This window comes from Lagenorhynchus albirostris, chromosome 9, assembly GCF_949774975.1.
Source record: "Lagenorhynchus albirostris chromosome 9, mLagAlb1.1, whole genome shotgun sequence".
Taxonomy (NCBI): domain Eukaryota; kingdom Metazoa; phylum Chordata; class Mammalia; order Artiodactyla; family Delphinidae; genus Lagenorhynchus; species Lagenorhynchus albirostris.
In genome coordinates, this window is record NC_083103.1 from 66,082,997 (window position 1) to 66,107,268 (window position 24,272).

General features: G+C 34.6%; 1 non-coding gene across 1 annotated transcript; it reads right to left on the reverse strand.

Annotated features, from left to right (window-relative positions):
* Nucleotides 1–11,602: 11,602 nt before the first annotated feature.
* Nucleotides 11,603–11,733, reverse strand: LOC132526604 (small nucleolar RNA SNORA24). Its single transcript, XR_009542598.1, has one exon. It is a non-coding gene; the product is annotated as a small nucleolar RNA SNORA24 (small nucleolar RNA).
* Between the last annotated feature and the right edge of the window lie 12,539 nt (nucleotides 11,734–24,272).

The window sequence follows — 24,272 nt, forward strand, 5'->3', positions numbered from 1 at the left end:
CTGAAATTAGTGAATAAATGAATGAATATATCATCCAGGGTTTCATTTAAAGAGCTTAAAGCACCACAACTTTTTCTATTGTCTCCCTGAGTGTCCTTGGCAAAGCCAATTTCTAGTGCAGTTCAACTATTTCAGGAATGTTTCCCATATACCAGTAGATGGCAGTACCTCTTCACTTCTCATCTTTATTTAAGAGAGAGAAAGGAGGCAAGAGATTGAAAAAGAAAGGGATGGAAATGAAAACAGATAAAGATAGATTTTAAAATTCAGCACATTGTGTTTATTTAATTTTTATGAATGGAATTTTTTTAAAGTGAACTGTTAAGAAGCAGGGGCAAGTAAAATATGTCTTAAGTTAATTGGAAATGTCATCAAACACAATTGACTTTGTGCTAGCTCATCAAATTTCATACCAATGTGTTATATTTTGATTAAATGACACTGTGTATGTTCTTCCAAAAAATAAGCTCATCAAGAGCCATGTGGAATATATGGTTTTTCCGTGTAAATGTCACCTAGTTCCTTGCCAAGGTGAGTACTCCAGGTGTGGTAGGCATCAGTTTTTTTAGGATTTGGGGGTTCTACTTTGTTTTCAGCCTGGTACCTTGGAGAGTGCTTAGGGAAAACCTCAAACTATTTTTGTCTCCAAAATGTTTAAAATTTGTTGAGCAGCTCAGGATGCTGAGAACATCCAGACAAATGCATGCCCTAGCACTGAAGCATAATACAGAAAACTGCCCCAACAGGAGCTCATTATACATTTCCACAGAGATTCCCAATATGTGAAACACATTGATGCATTCAAATTGCATCTCTGCTACAGTAGTTGCTAGGGAGCAAACTGAAATCACCAATTTCATTTCCTTTAGAATGAATCCTTACTTGAGGCTTAAATCATGAGTGCCAGACTAATTTCCTCAACCTCTTCCCCTCATTACACTCACCATTCCTCCATCTACTTCAGCCTTCTCATACTGACCCTGCTACAAAAGGAAAAAACAAGACTAAAGCCTAGGGAACAATTCAGAATTTTAAATAGTGGGTCCAATTTCCACTTGATATTTTGGTATCCTCTTATTTAGCCTATTTTACAATTTGTCAACAGCTGAAAGCACAATCTTAAACATTTTTCTAATCTACAACCATTGTTAACTGCAGAACACAGGTCATGGGAAAAATACATTTTTCTTGAAAAGGAGTATCTTCTCACATATTTCTCATGAAATTCATTCCTCTGAAAGTAAACTGCTATAGGGATAGTTTGACTAATTTTATATTGTATGCAGATATGTATTTTTATTTAGTTGTTAATATTTAGGAGATATATAAAACTATATAGTTATAGTAGAAACAGGAACTGGTAGGAATGATATAAACAAATTACAAAGGACACAGACAGATACTTCATGTTCACAATGAGCATATGTGTTTTCCCTTGACCTATCTGGAAATAACAGAATGCACACAAGTCAACCATTGCAGATACATACTCTATTATAATTTTTGATGTTTGTGTATGTTTCCCCATTAGACTTTAAGACAGTTGAGGGTAAGAAATGTTCACATTAATTAATTCATGCAATCATACTTTTATTAATCACTTATTGCATACTTAATATGCAACAGACTGGGGATAAAATAATGAATAAGACATAACTTCTGCCTCTAAGAAACCTAAAGTATGTAAAGGCAAGGCAGACACATACAAGTAAGGTCAATAAATTATGGGTGCCACGATGGAAGTATGTATTGGCTACAGTGGTATCACAAAATCTTTACTGTCTATAGGAATCTTTACTGTCTATAGGAATGTAAGGTGGAGTGATGGAAAGCTTCATTAGAAAGGAACTCTTGAACTATTTTGAAAGATGTACAGGAGTTCACTAGACTGAATAACTGTGAAGCAGAATATTCTACACAGAAGGATCAGTGTGTGAATTTAAAAAGGGCATACATAGTGTGGTTTATTTGAAAAGTGAAAATAATTTGTGTGAGAAAGTGCAAAATATAAGGTGGTAAATGTAGATAGCAGTATGGTCAGGAAAGCTTTTCATGTCATATCGAGAAATTTGGACCTTATTATCTGGGCACTTAGAGTCAGGAATGAGTTCTGAAGGAAAGTGACAGTCTTATTTGTAGTTTTGAAATTTCACTCTGACGGAGGTATAGTGGACAGATTGAGGGGTATTTGGGGGTATTTGAGGGGTATTTGGCAACAACGAGATACGTTGGGAGACTTTGTGATAGTTTAGGCAGGAGATGGAGGATGAGATGAGTCCAAGAGAAAAAATTAACAAGCTCAGTTTTGGATAGATTTCGATTAAGATGCCTGTTGGGATTCCAAGAAGAAATATATAGCAGCATTTGGAATCAAGGGCAAACTCTGGATTAGAACTGCGGCCTTGAGAATCTATCCATATATAAATGCTGACTAAAGCCATGCATATGGATGAGACCATCTAGTGAAAATGGAAAGAGAAGAGAAGAAAGGACAGACCATTGGAAAATGTAATGTTTAAGGTGTAAATGAGTAAAAAGGAGCTATAAGACGAAAAATATGAGAAAGGCAAAAACCAAAGAAGGAGAAAGGGGCCTTGTAGAAATAAAGGTAGGAATATGACAAGTGCAGAATAGAGGTAAAATAGGGTAAAAATTGACAAGAGTCTCTTGAATTTGGCAATTAGGAAGTAATGAGGGTCTTTTCCAGAGTGGTTTATATGGAGTAGTGGGGTAAAAACCTGAAGGTTGAAGTTTGAAGAAGGAATGGGAGGTGAGGAGGAGGAGATAAATATATAGATTATTCTTTCAAAGAACTTTATGGAGGGAGAAGAAAGAGATATCAACTAAGTGGGTGTTAATGTATATATTTGGAATTGACCTTACCAAGCACACTTTCTCATCATTACAATACCATTTGCAGACATAAGTGTGATCCGTGTAACACCCAGAAACATTCATGTTCTATAAGTGAATGTGATTCTCTTAGAACACTTAGCTATATAATCAGGTAGAACAATTAAGGTGTAGTATGGTCAAAGATGAAAGCTTATGGCCTTGTAAGGGAGAGCAGAGTGGAATCCATAGCTCTAATTTTGAAAATTCTCTTTGAGTTTTCCAGATGGATGGGGTTTGTCCTTGCTCAGCATAGTTTTGTCTTGTGGGTTGGGAGCAGAGAATTCCATAAGCTATGTAAATGCATGACTGAATGGAATGAAGAGGACCTATTAACTCATAAAATGTGAGAGCTGGAAAAGTTTTCATCAGTCATCTGATCATAAAAAGACCTGTATTCTGAAAGCTATAAGATGCTGATGAAAGAAACTGAAGATGACACAAACAGATGGAAAGATCATGTTCTTGGATTGGAAGAGTCAATATTATTAAAATGACTATACCACCCAAGGCAATCTACAGATTCAATGCAATCCCTATCAGATTACCACTGGCATTATCCACAGAACTAGAACAGAAAATTTTTAAATTTGTATGGAAACACAAAAGACCCTGAATAGCCAAAGCAATCTTGAGAAAGAAAATAAACTTAATAGCTTTATTAACAGAATCTCATTTTCCTAAATAAATCTGTGTAATACCAATATACAACACTGATAAAAGTGGAATTTAATTAATATAAACTTATAAATTTAGATTTATAATAGTTATATATTTTGAACTTAATAAGAAAATTAGTCTGTTTTAATGAACACAAATGTCTAAAAATCTGAACCTGGAAGTTGCAATTATATTATTCCACAGTATCCAATTTATTTATGTATTTTGCTTTGATTGTACTCTTCAAAGAAAATCCTGAATCACACAAGTAAGTTGTTGTAAATGGTAACAATTTTTAAAACATCATATTAGAATCTTAGGAAACTCAGGAAATAAACTATCTGAAAGGGCAGGGACACTTAATATTTGTCTATTCATACATGGATTATAATTAAGACTATTATGAAGCACCCGTTAAGTGTATTATAATGTATGAAGTTTTTTTTGTTTTGTTTGTTTTTTTTTTTTGCGGTACGCGGGCCTCTCACTGTTGTGGCCTCTCCCGTTGCGGAGCACAGGCTCCGGACGCGCAGGCTCAGCGGCCATGGCTCACGGGCCCAGCCTCTCCACGGCATGTGGGATCTTCCCGAACCGGGGCACGAACCCGTGTCCCCTGCATCGGCAGGCGGACTCTCAACCACTGCGTCACCAGGGAAGCCCATGTATGAAGTTTTTTGAGGCTTAAATTTAACTTAAGAAAGGCTCACCCTCTCATAAATCTTTTATTGAATGATTATTGTACAATGGTCTGCAGATACGAAAATTGAATAGAGACATAGCCTTTGCCCTTAAGAAAGTTAGTGCAAAGGGAAAATAAAAGCATAAAAATAAAAGCAACAAAATATCAAAGATGAACTGAAAGAAGCATGCAGTAATGTATAGGCTACAGTGGAGAAACAAAATGAGGAGAGAGCTCTATATTGAGGTTGTGGAAGAGAGTTATATGAAGCTTCCTGGAGGAGATGACACTTGCTCTGTTGTGAAGGATGTTTAGGAATTTACCAGGTTGACAAAGTTGGGGAGAAAACTAGTAGCTGATAAATGATATTATGTCTGAGTGATTGAAAAGTCCTCCTACCATTATGTAACATTTGCTGAAATTCTTGTCAGAGATACAAGAGTCAAGAAATAATTCTTTTATAGCAACAATAAAACCATAGAATGGTATTATCATGATATGATAATGTATGAGTTTACTTGTACAAATTACCATACCACAAAGAAAGCATGGACCAAGCAGAAATACCCGAGCATTGACTGGTATTTGTGTATGTTGCCTGAGTGCTTTTACTAAAAGCACTTGTACTCTCTGTTTATGAGCAGACATGTTCAGGCCTAGATTTAAATAAAAGGTCAGTGTCACAGTATAAGCTTTATAGCTGATGACATATTTACAAAAAAATCAAATATATGTAACCATGAAAGCAAGCTAAACATCCTTTTCAAGGTTTATACAAAAACACATTAATATATTGGAGATTGGCAACAGGTGAAACTTTGGCTTATAACACAATTTAATATTCACTTATTCATTCCCACTTTTTTATTTTTAGAAATTTATTTATTTATTTTATTTTTGGCTGTGTTGGGTCTTGTTGCTGTGCACAGGCTTTCTCTAGCTGCAGCAGGCGGTGGCTACTCTTTGTTGCAGTGTGTGGGCTTCTATTTGCAGTGGCTTCTCTTGTTGCAGAGCACAGGCTCTAGGCTTGTGGGCTTCAGTAGTTGTGGCACACGACCTCAGTAGCTGTGGCTCGTGGGCTCTAGAGTGCAAGGCTCAGTAGTTGTGGCGCACGGGCTTTGTTGCTCCGTGGCATGTGGGATCTTCCCAGACCAGGGCTCGAACCCATGTCCCCTGCATTGGCAGGTGGATTCTTAACCACTGTGCCACCAGGGAAGCCCTCCCACTTTATTTTAGATACTTAAAAATATTTAAAAACTTAAAGAGATATTTGTATACTCATGTTCATAGCAGTATTATTCGAGATAGTCAAAAGGTGGAAGAGAGCCAAATATCTGTCAACAGATAAATGGATTAATAAAATGTAGTATATAAATGTAGTATATACATGCAGTGAAATATTATTCACCCAGAAAAAGGAAGGAAATTCTGACACATGCCACAATATGGATGAAATTTGAGGATATACTAAGTGAAGTAAGCCAGTCACAAAAGGACAAATACTGTATGATCTCACTGGGATGAGGTAAATGAGTAGTCATTCTCATAGAAACACAAAGTAGAGTAGTGGTTACCAGGGGCTGGGGGAGGGGGACATGGGAAGTTGTTTAATGGGTGTAGAGTTGGGTTTTGCAAGATGAAAAGTTCTGGAGATTTATTGCACACCAGTGTGAATATACTTAATACTACTACACTACGCACTTAAAAATGGTTAAGACGGTAAATTTTATGTTATATGTATTTTACCACAGTTAAATACATACATATATTTAAAAATTAAACTAGAATAAAAGACTGATGGAACCCCTGCAGCCACTCTAAAACACAACTTAAAAGCCATTGCTTTACCCAATCAGCTCAGAGGTGAAACCTTAATGTAGAGCACCTAACCAAGTTGCCCACATGTGCCTAGAGTGTTTGTGGTAGAGCAGGTCTAGGACTCTTTGTACCTGACTCTGAGTTGAGTTCTTTCTGTAATAAAACACTTTTTAAAATTCCCACTTTGTCCTCAAGAAAGCCTATTCCTATCACTAGCACTCCTACAAGTAAAGGAAATTAATACGTATTACATCTGTTTTCCTTTGTTCTGGCAGATAGAAAAAATATTATGTTTCACTCTTCATTTTGAAAAAGAATGCTAGAAAAATGCAGACCACGAATAGATATTCAGATTTAAGAATACACAAATTCATTTCCATATTAATAATTAAAAAGGGTTTCTTGTTAAACTTGGATATCTTTGCTTCTTGTGGTACGAGCACTAATACATTTGTTTGATTTCTTTGTGGTTAAGTTGTGGTCATAAACTTATATTACAAAACAAATAAGCAAAAAATGAATTTATATAGGGTTTGACTTAATTATTGTATGAGAGATTTTATATCATTTTAGAAATGAGTGGCATCGCATTCTACAATCCTGCATCTTGTAAAACCAAATAGCAGAAAATTAAAAACAGATTGAGAACATGTTTAAACTAAAAAAAAGAACCCTTATACTCCAATACACTTAACCAAATATAGGTTAACTCTGGGAAAACCTATAACCATTGCAATTTGCTTAGTTGTGTTCACATGCCATAACTAGAACAAAGTCTGCAATTATGCAAGTAGTAAATGTAACAGCAGTCCTTGAAAGTCAATTGTACATGTTATGATAGCATATACTTAATTCATTTCACCTATATCAACAACTATATTTGGATTTGTAAAGAAAAGCACTTTTTTGTTGTCTTAATAGTAAGACTTGTTAAGCACCTGTTAAATGTATTACAACACATGCGGTGCTTTGAGGCTTAAAGTTGACTTAATAAAGACTCTCTCTCAAATGGCTAATGGTGGAGAAAGACTAGACATCATTAACAAAGATGCTGTGTGAACTTTGTGAACAATTCTCTCAATGCCTCTCCTTGATTCACTTTATCTTTTGCATACTTTTTGCTTCTTCTTCCATTCTCCTGCCTTTCCACTTTTTGTATTTGATCTGATTACCTATTATCTCCTTCCCGTTCATTCTTTTCATTTTTGTATTCATGTATTAATTATACAGCTTTTCCTTGATTTACATATGTTTTCTTTGTTCTCTGTGACTGACTGTAGGAGACAAGTGTGTGAAGAAGTTAAGGGAGAGGAGTGATAAGTGGTAGATAATTGTGTAATGTGGCTGAAAAGATTGAGGCTTTTGATATGAGTCATAAGGTCACAAGTTACCTTTGCAGTTTAAATATCTGGATTTGACTAGAACGCTGTGAATAGGTGTTCAAGGAATTAATTTGAAAGGAGGAATCAAAAAATAGATATTTATCTTTGCCTAGATAATGTACCAAAGAGATAGGAAAGCAACGCTGTACCAAATGTAAAGGAAAAAACTCAATCCATATTTTTCTAGAAAAATTATTTTCAACAAGAAAAAAATTTGAGAAATATGTTTCACTATGTCTGATTCTAAGATTATTGCATATATCGTGTTTTCCCAAAATTAAACATCCAATTATTTTTTAAAATTCTTTTTATTTTTGACCATGCCCTGCAGCATCTTAATTTCCCAACCAGGGATCAAACCCATGCCCCCTGCATTGAGACTGTGGAGTCTTAACCACTGGACCACCAGGGAAGTCCCCTTTTTAGAATCTAAATTTCCTAATAGTATGATAAATCTCTATTTCCCCAGAATGATGTAGGCTAAAGTATTTCGGTTAATGGAAGGTTCTTGTTAACTGAGGCTTGCCAAAGAGCTCATATTTTGCACTGGATTCTAATGTTTTGAAACTTGTAACAAATAATTAAAATTTATTAAATACCTCCAATAATTGCTAGTTCCTTACCAAAACTTCTTAAACATTGAAAGCATAGAATTAGAATTCTTCAGGCCTCTGTTCTGTGTTCCATCATTCTTTAAAAGTGTAACAAATTTAATAAGATAGTCATAAGTATATTTTTAAAGAAAGCTACTTTATAATTATACAGTGGCTTTGTAACACACTCCTTATTTATAATTATCTAGTGTTTTTGTAAAATACTATGTACATTCAGCTCTGAATATCTTGATTGCAGGGACTTAGCTTGTTCCTCTTTGAATCCTCAGCATGCTTCTTTGCATATAACGAATAGTAAATATTGACAAAAATATTGAATTTGTGACTTAGGGCTTTTTGTTCTGACACAGGAAAGAGGCTGAAATCCTAGAAGGCTACCTATTAATGATATTTTCTCAATATGATACTGTGTCCAAAAAGGATCAATAAATATTTGCTCTCACTAGGAAAGATATTGGAAACAAAATGAAAAAAAGTGCTTATCATAAATTACCCTAAATTATTGAAATAGCTACATTTGGAAGTTCTGGTTCTCAGCCTCAAGAATACTACAGCATATCTGAAGGCCATTTAGAGAAAGTACACACAGCTTTTATTAGTAGAGATCAGAAAGTATAGGCTTTAATTTGACTGGCCTTAGTTATAAAAATGTATCTTACATTAGAATTGAATAAGAGACCTATAGGAGAAAATAATTTTGGACCTTATTTTCCTCTCATGAATTAAGTACTTAAGTGACTGTGAAATTGCCCTTCTAAGCAAAAGGAAAGAAAACAAGAAAATATTTACACTTCTGTGATTATAATGTTTCTACAATTAAGAGTCATGTTGGAACAAGATCCAAATAGCAATGGGATTAATTAAGTAAAAATCTACACATCCTCTGTTTCTTATCATGATTATATGAGCTTCTTTCTCTATGTTTGCTGAGGAGGAGAGAACAGTCCAAGATATTCAGCTATTTAACTATGATTTTTGTGGTTAATTTCCCAGGAATGTAGTATTTGTATATGAGGTTTGTGGTGACCAGAAAACTTATATGTTTGTTATAGGTTATTCTATTTGCTCACTCAGCCAATAAAATGTTTTTTAATGGAAAATTGAATTTCCTTACTTAAGCTGTAAATTAATTTATTAGCTTTGAGAAAATTAATTCAGTGCTCTATAAATGAACTCCACCATCATATAATCAATTCAATACCATGTGTCGGTTTTGTGGTTAAAAAGAACGTTTTGACTAGCTCTCCTCCATAGCTGCCAAAAATTAGTGTTGCCTTTGACAGATCTAATTTAAATGCAGTATGAAGCTTGGAGCCTTTTACATGCATGACAACAGCTTAAAATATAGGACTTTCACTTAGAAAACCTAAAATCTGGGAGTAGTAATCACCTAAATTCATGAAGACAATGGATATTGTTAACATTGACTTATTTACTTGGAAACACTTAAACTTGAAAGAGTAAACCTGAGACAATTGAGAGTGTATAAGTAAATACTAAGAAATGTTAAAGGCTTAAACATGAATTAGATTATTAAGGTATTAGTTCAATTAATTACAGATGAAGTCAAGATTAAGGTAGGAGAATATCACTGAACTTTTTGAGTTTGTATTAGAAAAAATTACTCTGCTTCTTTACCAAAACATCTTTAGATGGTACCATCAAAGTTTTATTGGATTAGATAAAATGAATTATTTTGGCTAGTGTTAGAAATCTGTATATGTAAGAAATATATTAAATATTTGCAATTAGATGCTGATATTTACAATATTTAAAATATATTCTAATAGAGTTACCATATAATCCTGCAATCCCACTCCTGGGCATATATCCAGAGAAAACTCCGATTTGAAAAGATACATGCACCTCAGTGTTCATAGCAGCACTATTTACAATAGCTAAGACATGGAAGCAACCCAAATGTCCATCAACAGATGAATGGGTAAAGAAGATGTGGTACATATATACAATGGAATATTACTCAGCCATAAAAAGGAATGAAATAATGCCATCTGCAGCAACACAGCTGTAACTAGAAATTATCTTATTAAGTGAAGTCAGACAGGGAAAGACAAATATCATATGATATCACGTACATATGATGTCTAAAAAAAATGATACAAATGAACTTATCTACAAAACAGAGAAAGACTCAGAGACATAGAAAACAAACCTATGGTTACCAAAGGGGATAGTGGTGGTGGTGGGGAGATAAATTAGGAGTTTGGGATTAACATATACACACTACTATATAAAACAGGTAAACAACAAGGACCTACTGTATATCAGAGAGAACTATACTCAATACCTTGTAATAACCTATAATGGAAGAAAAATCTGAAAAAAAATTTATTGAATCACTTTGCTGTGCACTTGAAACTAACACATTTTAAATTAACTACACCTCAATAAAAAAGCATATTCTAACTTCTACCTTCTAACATGCTCTATGTAGAATTTCCCTTTCCTGTCTCAGGCAATCCCATAACTTTTTGGTCACTTTTGGGTAAAAAAAAAAAAGTCTATTGCAGTACTGTACAATTTAAATCAGTTGAGTATTTTAAGTTCATATTCTTCCTTCTGCATAACTTTTTCTAAACCTCAGCCTGAGGGTCTCATTGTAAAGAAGGGCAAAATCAGCTCTTTAATTCCTCTCCTGCCTTTTTCTAGGATCAGAGATGGGGAAATGTGCAGAAATATTTTTACTTAATTGGTGCCTTTGTAATCTTCTTGGTTTTCAATGAGATGGGTATGGCCAGCATTTAAATGGTGACTCTTTCATGTGGAACATGTGAAGTCATCACAGATTTTGTAGGTTTTCCCACTGAACAACTTTATAATGTGGAAGCCATTCTCTTCACACCTTCCTTGAGTTCTCTTTCCCCACAGTATATCATTTCTGTTGTTGCTGGAATCAGCTTCTGAGGTGGCTACTGAAGCCGATTTACCTTCTTATCTGGCTCATGGGAAATTCCCACACCTTTATCATGCCAAACAGTTTGAATGTTGCGTGTCTCACTGCTGTCTCCACTTTTCACTTTGCATAATCTCTCCACCCTCTCTTCCTTCTTCACAAATGATCTTGAGGGCCATAGGCAGATGTCCACCTAGAGAAGGGGATACCATCTTGTCTTCTTGCATGCACCCCAATCTCTATAAATTGTTCTCTGGGAGCCTCCTTATTGGAATGAGAGGAGCAACATTTATCCTTCCTTTGTGAAGGAAGGATGTAAAATTTTACTAGGATATCTACACTTCCTACAACTCTATTCATGGACCCTTTTATTTCCTTTTTTTCCCTCTCATATAGTCTTTTTTATAGCAAGGAAGCACTCATTTATTCTCCACTTAAATACCATACTTAAGATTAAAAATCACGTTTGGCAGTGTACTGCAGGACGCTAAATAAGACTTCACACATGTCGCTTTGGATTTCTTGATATCTTGTTATGTTTTTCATCATCCATTGGAACAATTAGTTCAGTTTCCTAGAAACATTTGAACAGTAGTTACGTGTTTGCCCAATAACCCAGTACCCTCCGGGTTTTTGAAGTGAAGAATGTTACTTGTACAAGTCAGAATCTCATACCAATTAAATGGTGACAGCTTTGACAATAAATGAGAATATGTTCTTCCATGGCTAAGAAGGTAGACTGCCACAGCTGACAGGTCCCAAAGATACATGGACTTCTCATATAGTCTTGAGGGGTACCAGGAGGGTTGATGGTATCTATTTCTTTCAGTTAACCCTCCCAGAAGCTCTCTTTAGAATGCTTGTGGTGGCACTTGGATGAAACTCTAAAGCAATTGGAAAAGTCAGGTTAACAATCAATTACATATATATTGAGCTGGAGATTTGCAGGAATACTTTTTCTTCCAATGTATTTTTTTATTCTCCCCCCTCCCCAATTTTCAGATACAATAAATGACTTGAAGAAGATACTATTTAATGAAATATTAAAGGCCTTAGAATCATTCTATCCTCCATGCTTTCTCTGTTTAAACCTGATGACTCATCTATCACTTAAAATTTAACCCCCTCTTTTTTAATTTTTTACCAATTTCTCATGAAATTAATTATTCATTTAAATAGTTCTCAACTTTCTCCTTTGAGACATACGATGATAAAAGGAGAATAAGTTTTATTACTGTGAATTTTTTTATAGCTAGCAATTATTTAAATGGTTGGAAGAATTGTAGTTCATCTCTTTCTCACAGACATATAAGGGCCAATACAGAGTATGTACATCTATGGGAAAAAAAAATTAAATTCATATATACTTCATGCCTGAAAAATGTTTTCATTTATATGTGCCTATATGTATTTTGTGGTATTCTGAATGAAAATAACTTTCCTCTCCCCTCAAAAAGAGTCTACTTCTAAGAAGACTAAGATAAGAAGGTTTCTTCCATTTAAAGACAAATTCTTTACTTTGAAAAGTAAAATATAATAGTTGATTAAAAATTCAGTTTTTTGGACTTCCCTGGTGGCCCAATGGTTAAGAATCTGCCTGCCAATGCAGGGGACACGGGTTCAAGCCCTGGTCCAGGAAGATCCCACATGCCGCAGAGCAACTAAACCCATGCACCACAACTACTGAGCCTGTGTGCCACAACTTTTGAAGCCCACGTGCCTACAGCCCGTGATCCACAACAAGAGAAGCCACCACAATGAGAAGCCCATGCACCACAACGAAGAGTAGCCCCCACTCGCCGTGACTAGAGAAAGCCTGTGTGCAGCAACGAAGACCCAATGCAGCCAAAAATAAATATAAAGAAATTAGTTTAAAAAATTCAGTTTGTTAAATCTGATTGAAGATTCAGTCCAAAGCAATTTTGGAAGACTAGTATTTTAATTTGCATGCTGTAGTTTTTTATGCATTTATCTTATGCAGCTGGCTTTCAGTTTTGTGAAATAGTCAAGCAACTGTTGATAGGTGTGTTGAATTTAGTAAGACTGCCTTCCTTACTTAAATGATCTGTTTCCGTTGAACTGCAAGTTAAAGATGACCTCATGCTTGCTGACATATTATTAGTGATTGATTGTTAAAGGAATGTTGATATTTCCTTATGATGTTTATTTTGCTTCTTCATATATCATGTTGACCTTATTTTGTGTCCATTGTACACTTTCTGTTTTCTTTGAGAAGGACACCAAGATAAATGTTCATAAAACAAGTTATGAATTATATCATGGAAAATATCCAAATAGGAATTATCTACTTTACAAGCACCAAATCTATCTCTTTTAAAAATATAAAAATAAAAGACCTTTTTTATAGGTCAAAATTTTCTCTTATTTATGCCTACTATTTATTTTATCTTTGAGTTACCATTACTTAATAATATAAAAGACTCTATTTTAAAATTTTTCTAATACAGTAGGTCCTCTACATATGAATGAATTCCATTCTGAGAGTATGTTCATACATCCAATTTGTTCGTAAGTCCAACAAAGTTAGCCTAGGTACCCAACTAACACAATCGGCTATACAGTACTGTACTGTAATAGGTTTATAATACTTTTCACAAAAATAATACATAAAAAAACAAACACAAAAAATAAAGAAACCATTTTTAATCTTACAGTACAGTACCTTGAAAAGTACAATAGTACAGTACAACAGCTGGTCTACAGGGGCTGGCAGCGAGTGAACAGGCAAGAAGAGTTACTGATTGGACAAGGGAGCAGAGGTGGGAGATGGTAGAGCTGAAGGATTGCCAGCAACAGGAGACGGAGGCCAGGCTGCAATTTCACTCACACCTGACGTCGATGTCACAGGTTCTGGTTCCTTGCTGGATTCAATTCTATCTCCCCTCTTGAAAAAATGATCCAGTGATGTCTGGGTAGTAGCTCATTTTTTCTTGAAATAGATGACATGGTAGCCCTGGATTGCATTCTGAACAGCTGCTGCAACCTTTGTGTACTGTTCTACGTTTGGGTCCTGTGCCTTAAAAACTAACAGTCATTCCTCAAATAAAGAAAATCCCCCTGACATTTCCTGCATCGTGAATCTCTTGGGTTCTTCAGTTACTTCTTCCTCTTGTCTTCTCTCTTCATCCTTTCTCTGGGCCTCCAATGCCATCAGGTCTTTGTAAGCTCCTCGTATTGCACAGCAACAGTACTGTAAAGTACACAAAAGCACAACCACCTGTAGAAGCTGCACACACGTGACAATGTACGCCAGACACGTGAACTAACTTACGTGACTGGACATACAAACGCATGTTTTCATCTTTGAAAGTTTGCAACTTGAAGTTTCGTATGTAGGGGACTCACTGTATTTTGTTATAACATGTCATCTAACTGAAAATATTAAAAACATTTTTAATTAACTTAACATCTTAGAGTCATTTCATTAATTCACTCATGCTTTTATTCAGCATCTTTTTCTAAACACCTGCGCTGTACCAGCATTGAGCTAGATCCTGGAAATATGCTGGTAAACCAGAGACAAAGTCTCTGCCCTCATGGAGCACAGCAGAGTCTGGTTATGGAGATAGGAAAAGAAAAATAACTAATAAATGTATAAACTAGAAAATTAAACATTGATGAGCATCTGAAGAAAATAAGCACAGGGCTCTTATAGCACTTAGTTCATTGAAAATTTGTGTGATAAACTCATCAGTTATTTGGTGTCAAGTATGCATAACACATACACATACTCTTTCACTCTCCTAAGAAATCATTATAGTTTGCTTGAACTTTAAACAAAATTCCGTCAAATATGGCTTTTCAATTATGATAGCTTTGCTATTTTAAAAATAATACACAATCACAAGTGAGGTAAAATGGACACAACAAGAAATTTCGTTTCCATTAATAGCCTGTGACAACTGTGAACAACATGGGATACATGTGCCCTTAGGATGAAGCCTAATTCTCCAGCCTTATCTCTCCCTGTTCTTCAGTAACCCTTCTCCACCCATGTTCCAGTCTTAGGGAAGTCCTTGCTACTGAACATGTTTTATTTTTTCTTGCCTTTGGCCCTCTGAATGTACCATCTCCCATATTTTCTACATTCCCTACATTTTGTCTCCTTCCCTCCCCCTACAGAGCTATCATGTCTCAATTTAGACTAGTGGTTTTCAAGATGTGGTCCCCAGAAGCATCAGTATTACCTGGTCTTGTTAGAAATGCAAATCTCAAGTTCCATCCCAGACTATGGACTCAGGCACTGTGGGGTGGGACCCAGCAATCTGTGTTTTAACAAACCTTGCAGGTGACTGATGTACATGCCAGCTAACATTTGAGAAAACCTGGTTTAAACTTTTTCTAGAAAGTCTTCCCAAACTCTCCACAGACGAGTGAGTCTGTGTATATAGACTTCTTATGTGTATTTCTAACACAGGGTTGGCCAAACTATAGCCCTCCAGACCAAACCCATCCTGCAGCTTTTTTTTTTGTAATAAGAGTCATTGGAATAAAATCACATCCATTTGCTATGTCTATGGCTCTATTGAGTTACAATTGCAGGAGGCAACAGAGGCTGTATGGCCTCCAAATCCTAATTTATTTTGTATCTGCCCCTTTGCAGAAAAGAAAAATAGGGCTGATTCCTGCTCTAATACTGTAACATAGCACTTATTACACTAAATTATCATTAGTTGTTTACTTACTATTCCTTTATTTCCAGGTACATTTCTGAATTCTGGGATGCATTCACCCTCATGGATCTTACATTCTGGTGGGGGAGGAATAGACAGTGAACAAATAAATATTATTCCCTTATTCAATAACATGATTGGAATTGTATATTGTTCACTATGGTGTCTGGCCCAGTGTCTGGTTCATAGTGGACATTCAATAAATATCTGTTTTTTTCCATTTTTTAAAATTGAAGTATAGTTAACTTACAATGTTGTGTTAGTTTCAGGTGGACAGTAAAATGATTCAGTTCAGTGAATCTTTTCCAGTATAGGTTATTACAAGATACTGAGTATCGTTCCCTATGCTATATACACTAACTCCTTCTTGTTTATCTCTTTTATATACAATTGTGTGTACATGCTAGGTAACCATAAGTTTGTTTTCTATGTCTGTGAGTCTATTTCTGTTTGGTAAATAAGTTCATTTGTATCAATTTTTTAGACTCCTCATATAAGTGATATCATATGATCCTTGTTTGACTTACTGCACTTAATATGATAATCTTGAGGGTAAATATCTATTAATTAAATGAATTGCCAAATGAATGAATGAAAAATGCCACAGAGTGACAGGAAAGGCAGTTCTGTTTGTACATGAGAGTCAGAGTACATGTAACTGATCTGTCTTGGGATTATTTTACTCTTCCCTGTTCATAGCTAATATCCTGAGATTCTACACTCAATGAGTCTCAACCCTCATTTGGTGTTTGATTGCCACAAAAAGTGCTACATACCTCAGATAATATTAAAAAATTTAACTCAGCTTTAAAGTTTTAAAGTAATACATTCTTTTAGGAGAGGAAGCAAGGTTCATATATATATATATATATATATATATATATATATATATATATATATGGCAAGCACAGTGAGTCGTGAGCCATTTCTGCAACTCCAGTAGTTGGGAATGATCACATTCTACCTTACTATGGTATTTTAAGATATAGGCTACAGATATGAAAAATAGTTTGGATCTTGTTTGAGTGGTTCATTATTTAAAGCACCAGGATAGCCTTATGTAAAATAATATTTATCTGTATTGAGAGAGTAACCATTTTACTTTATGTTGTTTACATCAAGAAGAAATTATGAAAACAACCCCACAACATTGTAAAGAAATTATACTCCAATAAAGATGAAAAAAAGAAGAAATTAATCTCAAGTCACTACCAATTATGTATTAGTCATACTGATGGTAAAGATCCTGATCCAACATATTACTTTGTTCACTGGCAAATTCTATCCAATATGATCAAGTAAGAAAGGACTTTATTTTATTCCATCTGGGGATATATGTATATGTATAGCTGATCACTTTGTTATACAGCAGAAACGAACACACTACTGTAAAGCAATTATACTCTAATAAAGATGTTAAAAAAAAACAAATGAAAACTGCTAAAAAAGTGAATCAGGAGCTTTAAGTTAGTGACTTTCAGATGGAAATAAGAAAATCATGAACAGATGAAGATTTCCCTGCATTTGGAGCTAATTATTAACTCTACCTATGAAGCTAGTATAGATATCAAGCCAGTGAAGGTACCAGATTATTTGTACATTAAAGTACCTATTTTGATTTGTTTTATGATTAAATAAAATTGAGGAGATATCCAATGTGTTTTCCAAGTGACCATTTCTAATTATGTGACTTGATACTCAGCCTATTCACAGAAAAACCCCAGCAGAAAGATATACAGCCCGAAGTTTTGATATTGGACATTGAGCACAAAGTTGTGCATATAAAATGTATAACACAGTGCTTGGCAGATAGTAAACACTCAATAAGTGATGGCCATTGTTACTAACCAGAATCTAAAAATTGACTTTCGAGAGGGACATGTTTTCCGATTCAAAGATGAGAGACAACATCCCAAAGATCTCCTCTCCCTGCAAAAAAAAAAAAAAAAAAAAAAAAAGATTCATGGAAGGGATATCATTTGAAGTAAGTCATAAATAATAGTTAATATCTGAGAGATAGAAATGGAAGAGAGTTCAGAGAAAATGCCAGGCTACATGTACATTTCTGTTGCCCTCTCCTTCCCCTTAGAATTACTCATTGAGTGGAGCAGCATCCAAAGAAAACTGGGTCTGGAAGCAGAGAACAAGGTCTTGCCTTTGTGGAGATCCTGGCAGGAAGCACATACATAGGACTTACCTCTTATCTGGGCCTGCCCAGATCCTGGACACTACAGAGAAGATCTCTTGTTGGACCAATTAGAGCTTTGTGCTTCCTGAAAAGAAGTTGGTCCATTGAGGTCTATGGAGCACTAAGAAGAAACTAACACCTGCCCATCCACATTTGCTGTAAGAACTTAATGGTCCCTCAGGTCCCTAAGTACCTCCCCCAATGCTGAAGAATTTGGAAGAGTTCTCTTTATCTCTTTTACTAGAAAGAATTAACCATTATAATTTATGGGAGTAGAGGGATTTTCTCCTTTGGACTCAATAGGTGGTCAAAAAACCTCAAGCTGATATATCCCCTGCTCAGAGGGCCAGACACAACATGTCTCCCACAAATTGTGGGATTAGAATAACTTGGGACTGAAAGTAATGGGAGAGGAATGCATTATAAAAAGAGTGCCCTTGGAATTGATGGGTAAGCCTTAGTAGAATGTAAAATTTCCGTAGAACCTCCAAACTGACGAGAGGAATGAGATAAAGGTAATTTGATCAAACAAGTAAAAAAAAAAAGTATGGAAAAAATAAAAGAGAAAACAGCAGTGTATAATAGGGACTTCCTGGGTGGTCCAGTGGTTAAGACTCCATGCTTCCACTACAGAGGGTGTGGGTTCAATCCCTGGTCAGGGAACTAAGATCCCTGTGTGCCATGCAGCATGGCCAAAAAACCCCAATGTATAATGGATAGAGGAATTATTGAACAAATTATGCTGCACCTGTTCTTTGGAAGTTTATACAGCATTAAAGAAAATTAATAAAAACTATATAATTTGAACTGGAGGTAAAATTTCTATGAGGTATTCATGAAGAAAGAAATCAAAATGTAGAGAATTATAATGTGATCATATTTTTATAAAACAAACAATGGAAAATCTAGATGACTATAAGTTTGTGTGTGCAAATATATTTGGATTGTGTATGATTATATGAGCGTGAAGAATAATGTAGACTAATAAAGATTTCTAACATGACTTATGGGGTGAGGGTAGGAAGGGCTTATATTAACAGGAGATAATGTGAGTAAATATGCAGAAAGAGAGGGGGCTGAGGGAGCCAAGAAACATAGGAAAAGCATAATCAACAGTAATTTGATCACACAAATAAAAACAAAAATAGGCTACTGTGAAAAAAATTCACAAAAATGGAAAAAAATTATGCAATTAAAATAATACAAGTACATTTATATGTACAGAAGTGGTTTTAAAGGAAAAAATTGGAATGGGCAGAGGTGTACCAGACAAATTAAAAACAAAGAAAGGCAGGAGAAGCAAAGTTGATATTAGACAAGTTAGGAATTTTAGGTTAAATAGGATAAAAAGAACACTGTGTAATAATAAAAAATAAAAGAGTAGTAAAATGCAATTCTTTATGGAAAAGAACAGTAATAAACTTATATTTTCCAAAAACACAGTAGCTGATTATATAAAGACAATTTATTAAACCACAGGAGAATTTGATTAAAAAAATTAAATTAGGATATTTGGATTCACATTTATAGACCATGACAAATCAGGTAAACAAAAAGAAGTTCAGATGGGAAGAAATTGAATAATATAATCACACTTTGTATGTGTGTGTAGGGAGAGAAAAGATAGATAGAGAGAGACAGAGAGACAGAACCTTGCATCTCACAAATAGGAGACAATTTTTTTAATATCCATGGGATATTTTTAAAATCAGTGTTCCACTTGCTGACAAAGAATAAATGAAAACATTTTAAAGTAGAGATTTTACAGATCACATCCTCTGATAGTTAATTTTATAATCTAGAAGTTCTGAAAAATCAACTACTTGGAAATTAAGAAACATTCTCTTAGATAACCCTTAGATGAAGGAGGAATTCAAAAGTGAAATTACAAATTATCTAGAGAGTTATAAAAGGAAAACTCTACATTGAAACCCATGGGACACAGGTAAAAGTATTCTCATAGAAAAATTTACATTTTAAATGGTTTTATTACTAAAGAAGAAAGACAAAAAGTATGGAAAGTTGGTATTAATCTTGAGAAATTAGACAAAACAAAGAATATGCTAAAACAAAGCAGTAGAAGGAATACATAAAAGTAGAATCTGAAGAAATGAAGTAGAAAATAACAAATAAATAAGAAAAGATAAACCTGAAAACTATTTCTTTAAAATATCAGTAATATAGATTATGAGCTGAATTAAGCAAAAAAGGGAAGCAAAAATGAATTATATCTCCATTTTCATTTCCTTCATTAGGAAAATCCTAAATAAAAATGGAGATATAATCTAGATACAAATGAGATTTAAATAATTATAATCAAATACTCTAAACTTTTGAAAACCTAGATTACATACATGTTTTCTAAGAAAAAAGATAAATTACCAACATTGACTCATGAATAAGCAGAAAACTTGGGATACCAATTATTGTAAAATAGATTGGAGAGGAGATTTAAAACATATCACTAAACAAGGAACCATGATTAGAGAGTTGCAAAGATTAATTTTATCCAATCTTTAGACAAGAGATAGTTCTAATTTATTTAAATTATAGACCATAAGAAAACGGGAGAAGTTTTCTAAATTCATTATAAAAAGACAATATGATATTAATATCAAAACATGATAAAAAGTGTACAAAGAAGGAAAATATAGTTCAATGATAGTTTAAATTATAGATGTAAATAAAATATTATCAGTTGGAGTTCAGCAGTGAGGTATTCATAGATAGGATTCCAGGAATATAAGAGTGAGTACAAAATCAGGAAATTTAACACATTTTATGACACATGATGTTAATGAATATAAATGAATATAGCCCTAGATGCTGAAAGTTATTTGATGAAATTCAGCAGATATTCTTAATAAACCCTGACTAAAATAAGAAAGAAAAGAAACTTTCTTAGGATATCCTGTCTTAGGATAGCATAGTTTTCACTTGTAAACAATGAGAAGCTCACTTTGACGATTATTATTTAACTTTAAAAAATACATTCTAGAAAATGCAGTAAGAAAAGAACATTACTGATTATTTAATGTTTTCTGTATATAAGTTCATTGTACCATTTTTTTTGTTTTAGATTTCAGATATAAGTGACATCAAATGATATTTGTCTTTCTCTTCCTGGCTTACTTCACTTAGTATGGTAATCTATAGATCCATCCATGTTGCTGTAAATGGCAGTATTTCATTCTTTTTATGGCTAAGTAATATTCCATTGCATATACATACCACATCTTCTTTATCCATTCTTCTATTGATGGAAATTTAGGTTGCTTCCATGTCTTGGCTATTGTAAATAGTGCTGCTATGAAAATTAGGGTGCATGTATTTTTTTAAATTATGGTTTCTCTTGATATACTCCCAGGAAAGGGATTGCTGGATCATATAGTAGCTCTACTTTTAGTTTTTTTAAGGAACCTCCATACTGTTCTCCATAGTGGCTATGGAGAAAAATTTACACTCCCACCAACAGTGTAGGAGGGTTCGTTTTATGCAAAAATCCTCAACAAAATACTAGCAAACCAAATCCAACAATACATTAAAAGGATCATACACTATGATCAAGTGGGATTTATCCCAGGGATGCAAGGATTTTTTACTATCCACAAGTCAATCAGTGTGATACACCACATTAACAAATTGAAGAATGAAAACCATATGATCATCTCAATAGATGCAGAAAATCTTTTGATAACATTCAACATCCATTTATGATAAAAACTCTCCAGAAAGTGGGCACAGAGGGAACCTACCCCAACATAATAAAGCCCATGTATGACAAACCCACAGCTAACATCATACCCAATGGTGAAAAGCTGAAAGTTCCTCTAAGATCAGGAACAAGACAAGTATGTCCAGTGCAAAACTTCTTAAATGACAAAGTCAGAGAAAATTCTCCTTGCTCCCATTCTCCCTACTACACTTGTGTTAAGTGCTATATTCATAAGAATTTACCAGAAATTTAACAAATAGATTAAAAAGTCATATTTTATGACTGTCATTTTCAGACTAACTCATATGTATGCATGGTCAACATTTGTGTCACTCAAGAGACAATAGGCTTTGAGGGAGCTAAGGCACTATAGGAAATTCACTTGACAACAGACTTCTCTTGCCGTATTCAAAACGGAAAGCGTTCTAAACCTCATCACATGCTCCTCCACATTCCCTTACAATGTAATTTCATCCTTGTTCGTTTTAAATATTATTGAAGGGAATTGAAACTGACAAGCCTCTTTGGTAATAGTTTAGGAAACTAGATTAAACATGCATTGATTTGCAAATGAAACTTCATGCGGCACTTCAAAGTAACTCATTCAAAAATGTTAAAACTAATAAATGTGGTCCAGACATATAAATCCTCCAAATCATACATTCTATGCTTTAACATATGAAGAGATCATAGTATGGGGTATCTTACAAATAACAAAAATGAATTTTTTTTCTTATGTTAAAAATCAGGTTTGGTCATATGCTTTCACTGAGCTGAGGAGGGGAGAGAGAGTGATGGGGGACTATTCAACATAAATTGGGCATTTGTGTAGCAACTATACTAATAGATTGAGGTTTTTTAGTCTTCACTCTTACACATATTTAAATAAATTACAAATACACACAATGTTTCAAAGGGATTTGAGTATTGTTTTCATAGTGACTGAATTGACTTCAGGGTGTATTTTAGTCACTGGAAGAAGGTGGGTAAATATTTTAAAGTAGCAGTTCAAACTTTTATAATCCTTGTTTTATTTTTAAAAACTCTGATTTCAGATGGCTGATTCCTTTTATTAAAAAATAAGAAAAATATTGGTTATTTGTTATTGATACCTGCCCCCCCATTGGGCTGCACCCCTCAGGCTTACAAGGCCTGTACTTGCCCAGCTTCAAGATCAAAGAAACAGCCCAGTGTCGGTGACAGAAGCAAGGTCCTGGAGCGACACTGCAGAGCGTGCAGTGGATGGCAGGCAGGACAAGGTCATGGCGTCAGTCTTCACTCCCGGGGGCTAGGGGTGGTAGGGGGGAAGTTGCCAGTTATAGGGGGAATTGACTTCAGGTTGGCTCATTGGTTACCAGGGAAACCAGCAGAGGGGCACACCCCTCACCACCCCGCTGATAATCTCTCCAGGTGGAAATATTCTGATCTAAAGGTTAGAACAATCACTAGCTGGGGCCTGGGGCAAGTATGTAGGACGGTCAGTCAGGTGAGGGTGTAGGTGAAGCAGGCACTGGTTGAGCAGGGGATGTACAGAGAGCAAGAGAACAGTCATCAAGAGGGAAGAGATATGGGAACATATATATATGTATAACTGATTCACTTTGTTATAAAGCAGAAACTAACACACCATTGTAAAGCAATTATACCCCAATAAAGATGTTAAAAAAAAAAAAAGAGAACAGTCATCTTGTGTGGTCTGACCATACACTCCCCAACCTTGGCAAGATTATAATCCTCAAAAACTTTCAATTATCATTATATTTGAGTGGATCACACACTAACAATTACATTGATATCAAAATTGGCATTAGGATTCTAAAATATATACATGTGAAAATACTATGGAAGTCAGTTATACAGGAAGAAATGATATTTAATAAGTTTATATACTTGTTTATTCATTTATTTAGCAAATACAAATTAAACATTTATTAAAAAACAAATCCAGGATCCCACCAGGTGTTGGAGATACAATGATTAAACAAAACAGACTCATTTCCTGCTCTAATGAAACTTAAAATATCAGGTTAGGAAATTGACAATTATAATATAGTAAGATAATTGATAAGTTTTGAGCTAAACAAGATGAATTTTGTAGTCTCTACTGTTGAGTCCATTAAAAAAATGTTAGGCTCCTATTTTGTGTATGTCATTTTTATTAAATATTTATTATGGAGATGAGGAAAAAAGTCATTTGTGGTAGATTGCATTTTCTAAAAATGTTCACAGCAATATTTCTGGTCTCACATGCTCTTATAATCCTTGTCACACCAACAATCAGGACAAGGAGTCTATTTTCTATCCCTTTCAACTTGGAAGGGGTTGTATATGCTTTGACCAAAAGAGTATAGCAGATATGATACTACATAACTTCTAAGACTAGATCTAAAAATTATACAGCTTCTCCCTGCCTCTCTCTTAAGATATTCACCACTGGAACATAACCACCATATTGTAAGGAAGCCCAAGTTAAAACGAAGGTTGTGTGTTCATATTTCTGTTGATAGCCCCAATGGAGGTCTCAGCGGATAGCCAGTACCACCTGTGAGATGTGTGAGTGAGCAAGCCTTCAGATACCTATAGGCCTCAGTCTTTAATTTGCCTCAGCTGAGTGGAACCAAGACCAGCCATTACTTCCTGAAGGGCACATTTGTGAACAAAATAAATGCTTTAGATGTTTTAAGCCATTCAGTTCGAGATTTTTTAAATGCAGAAA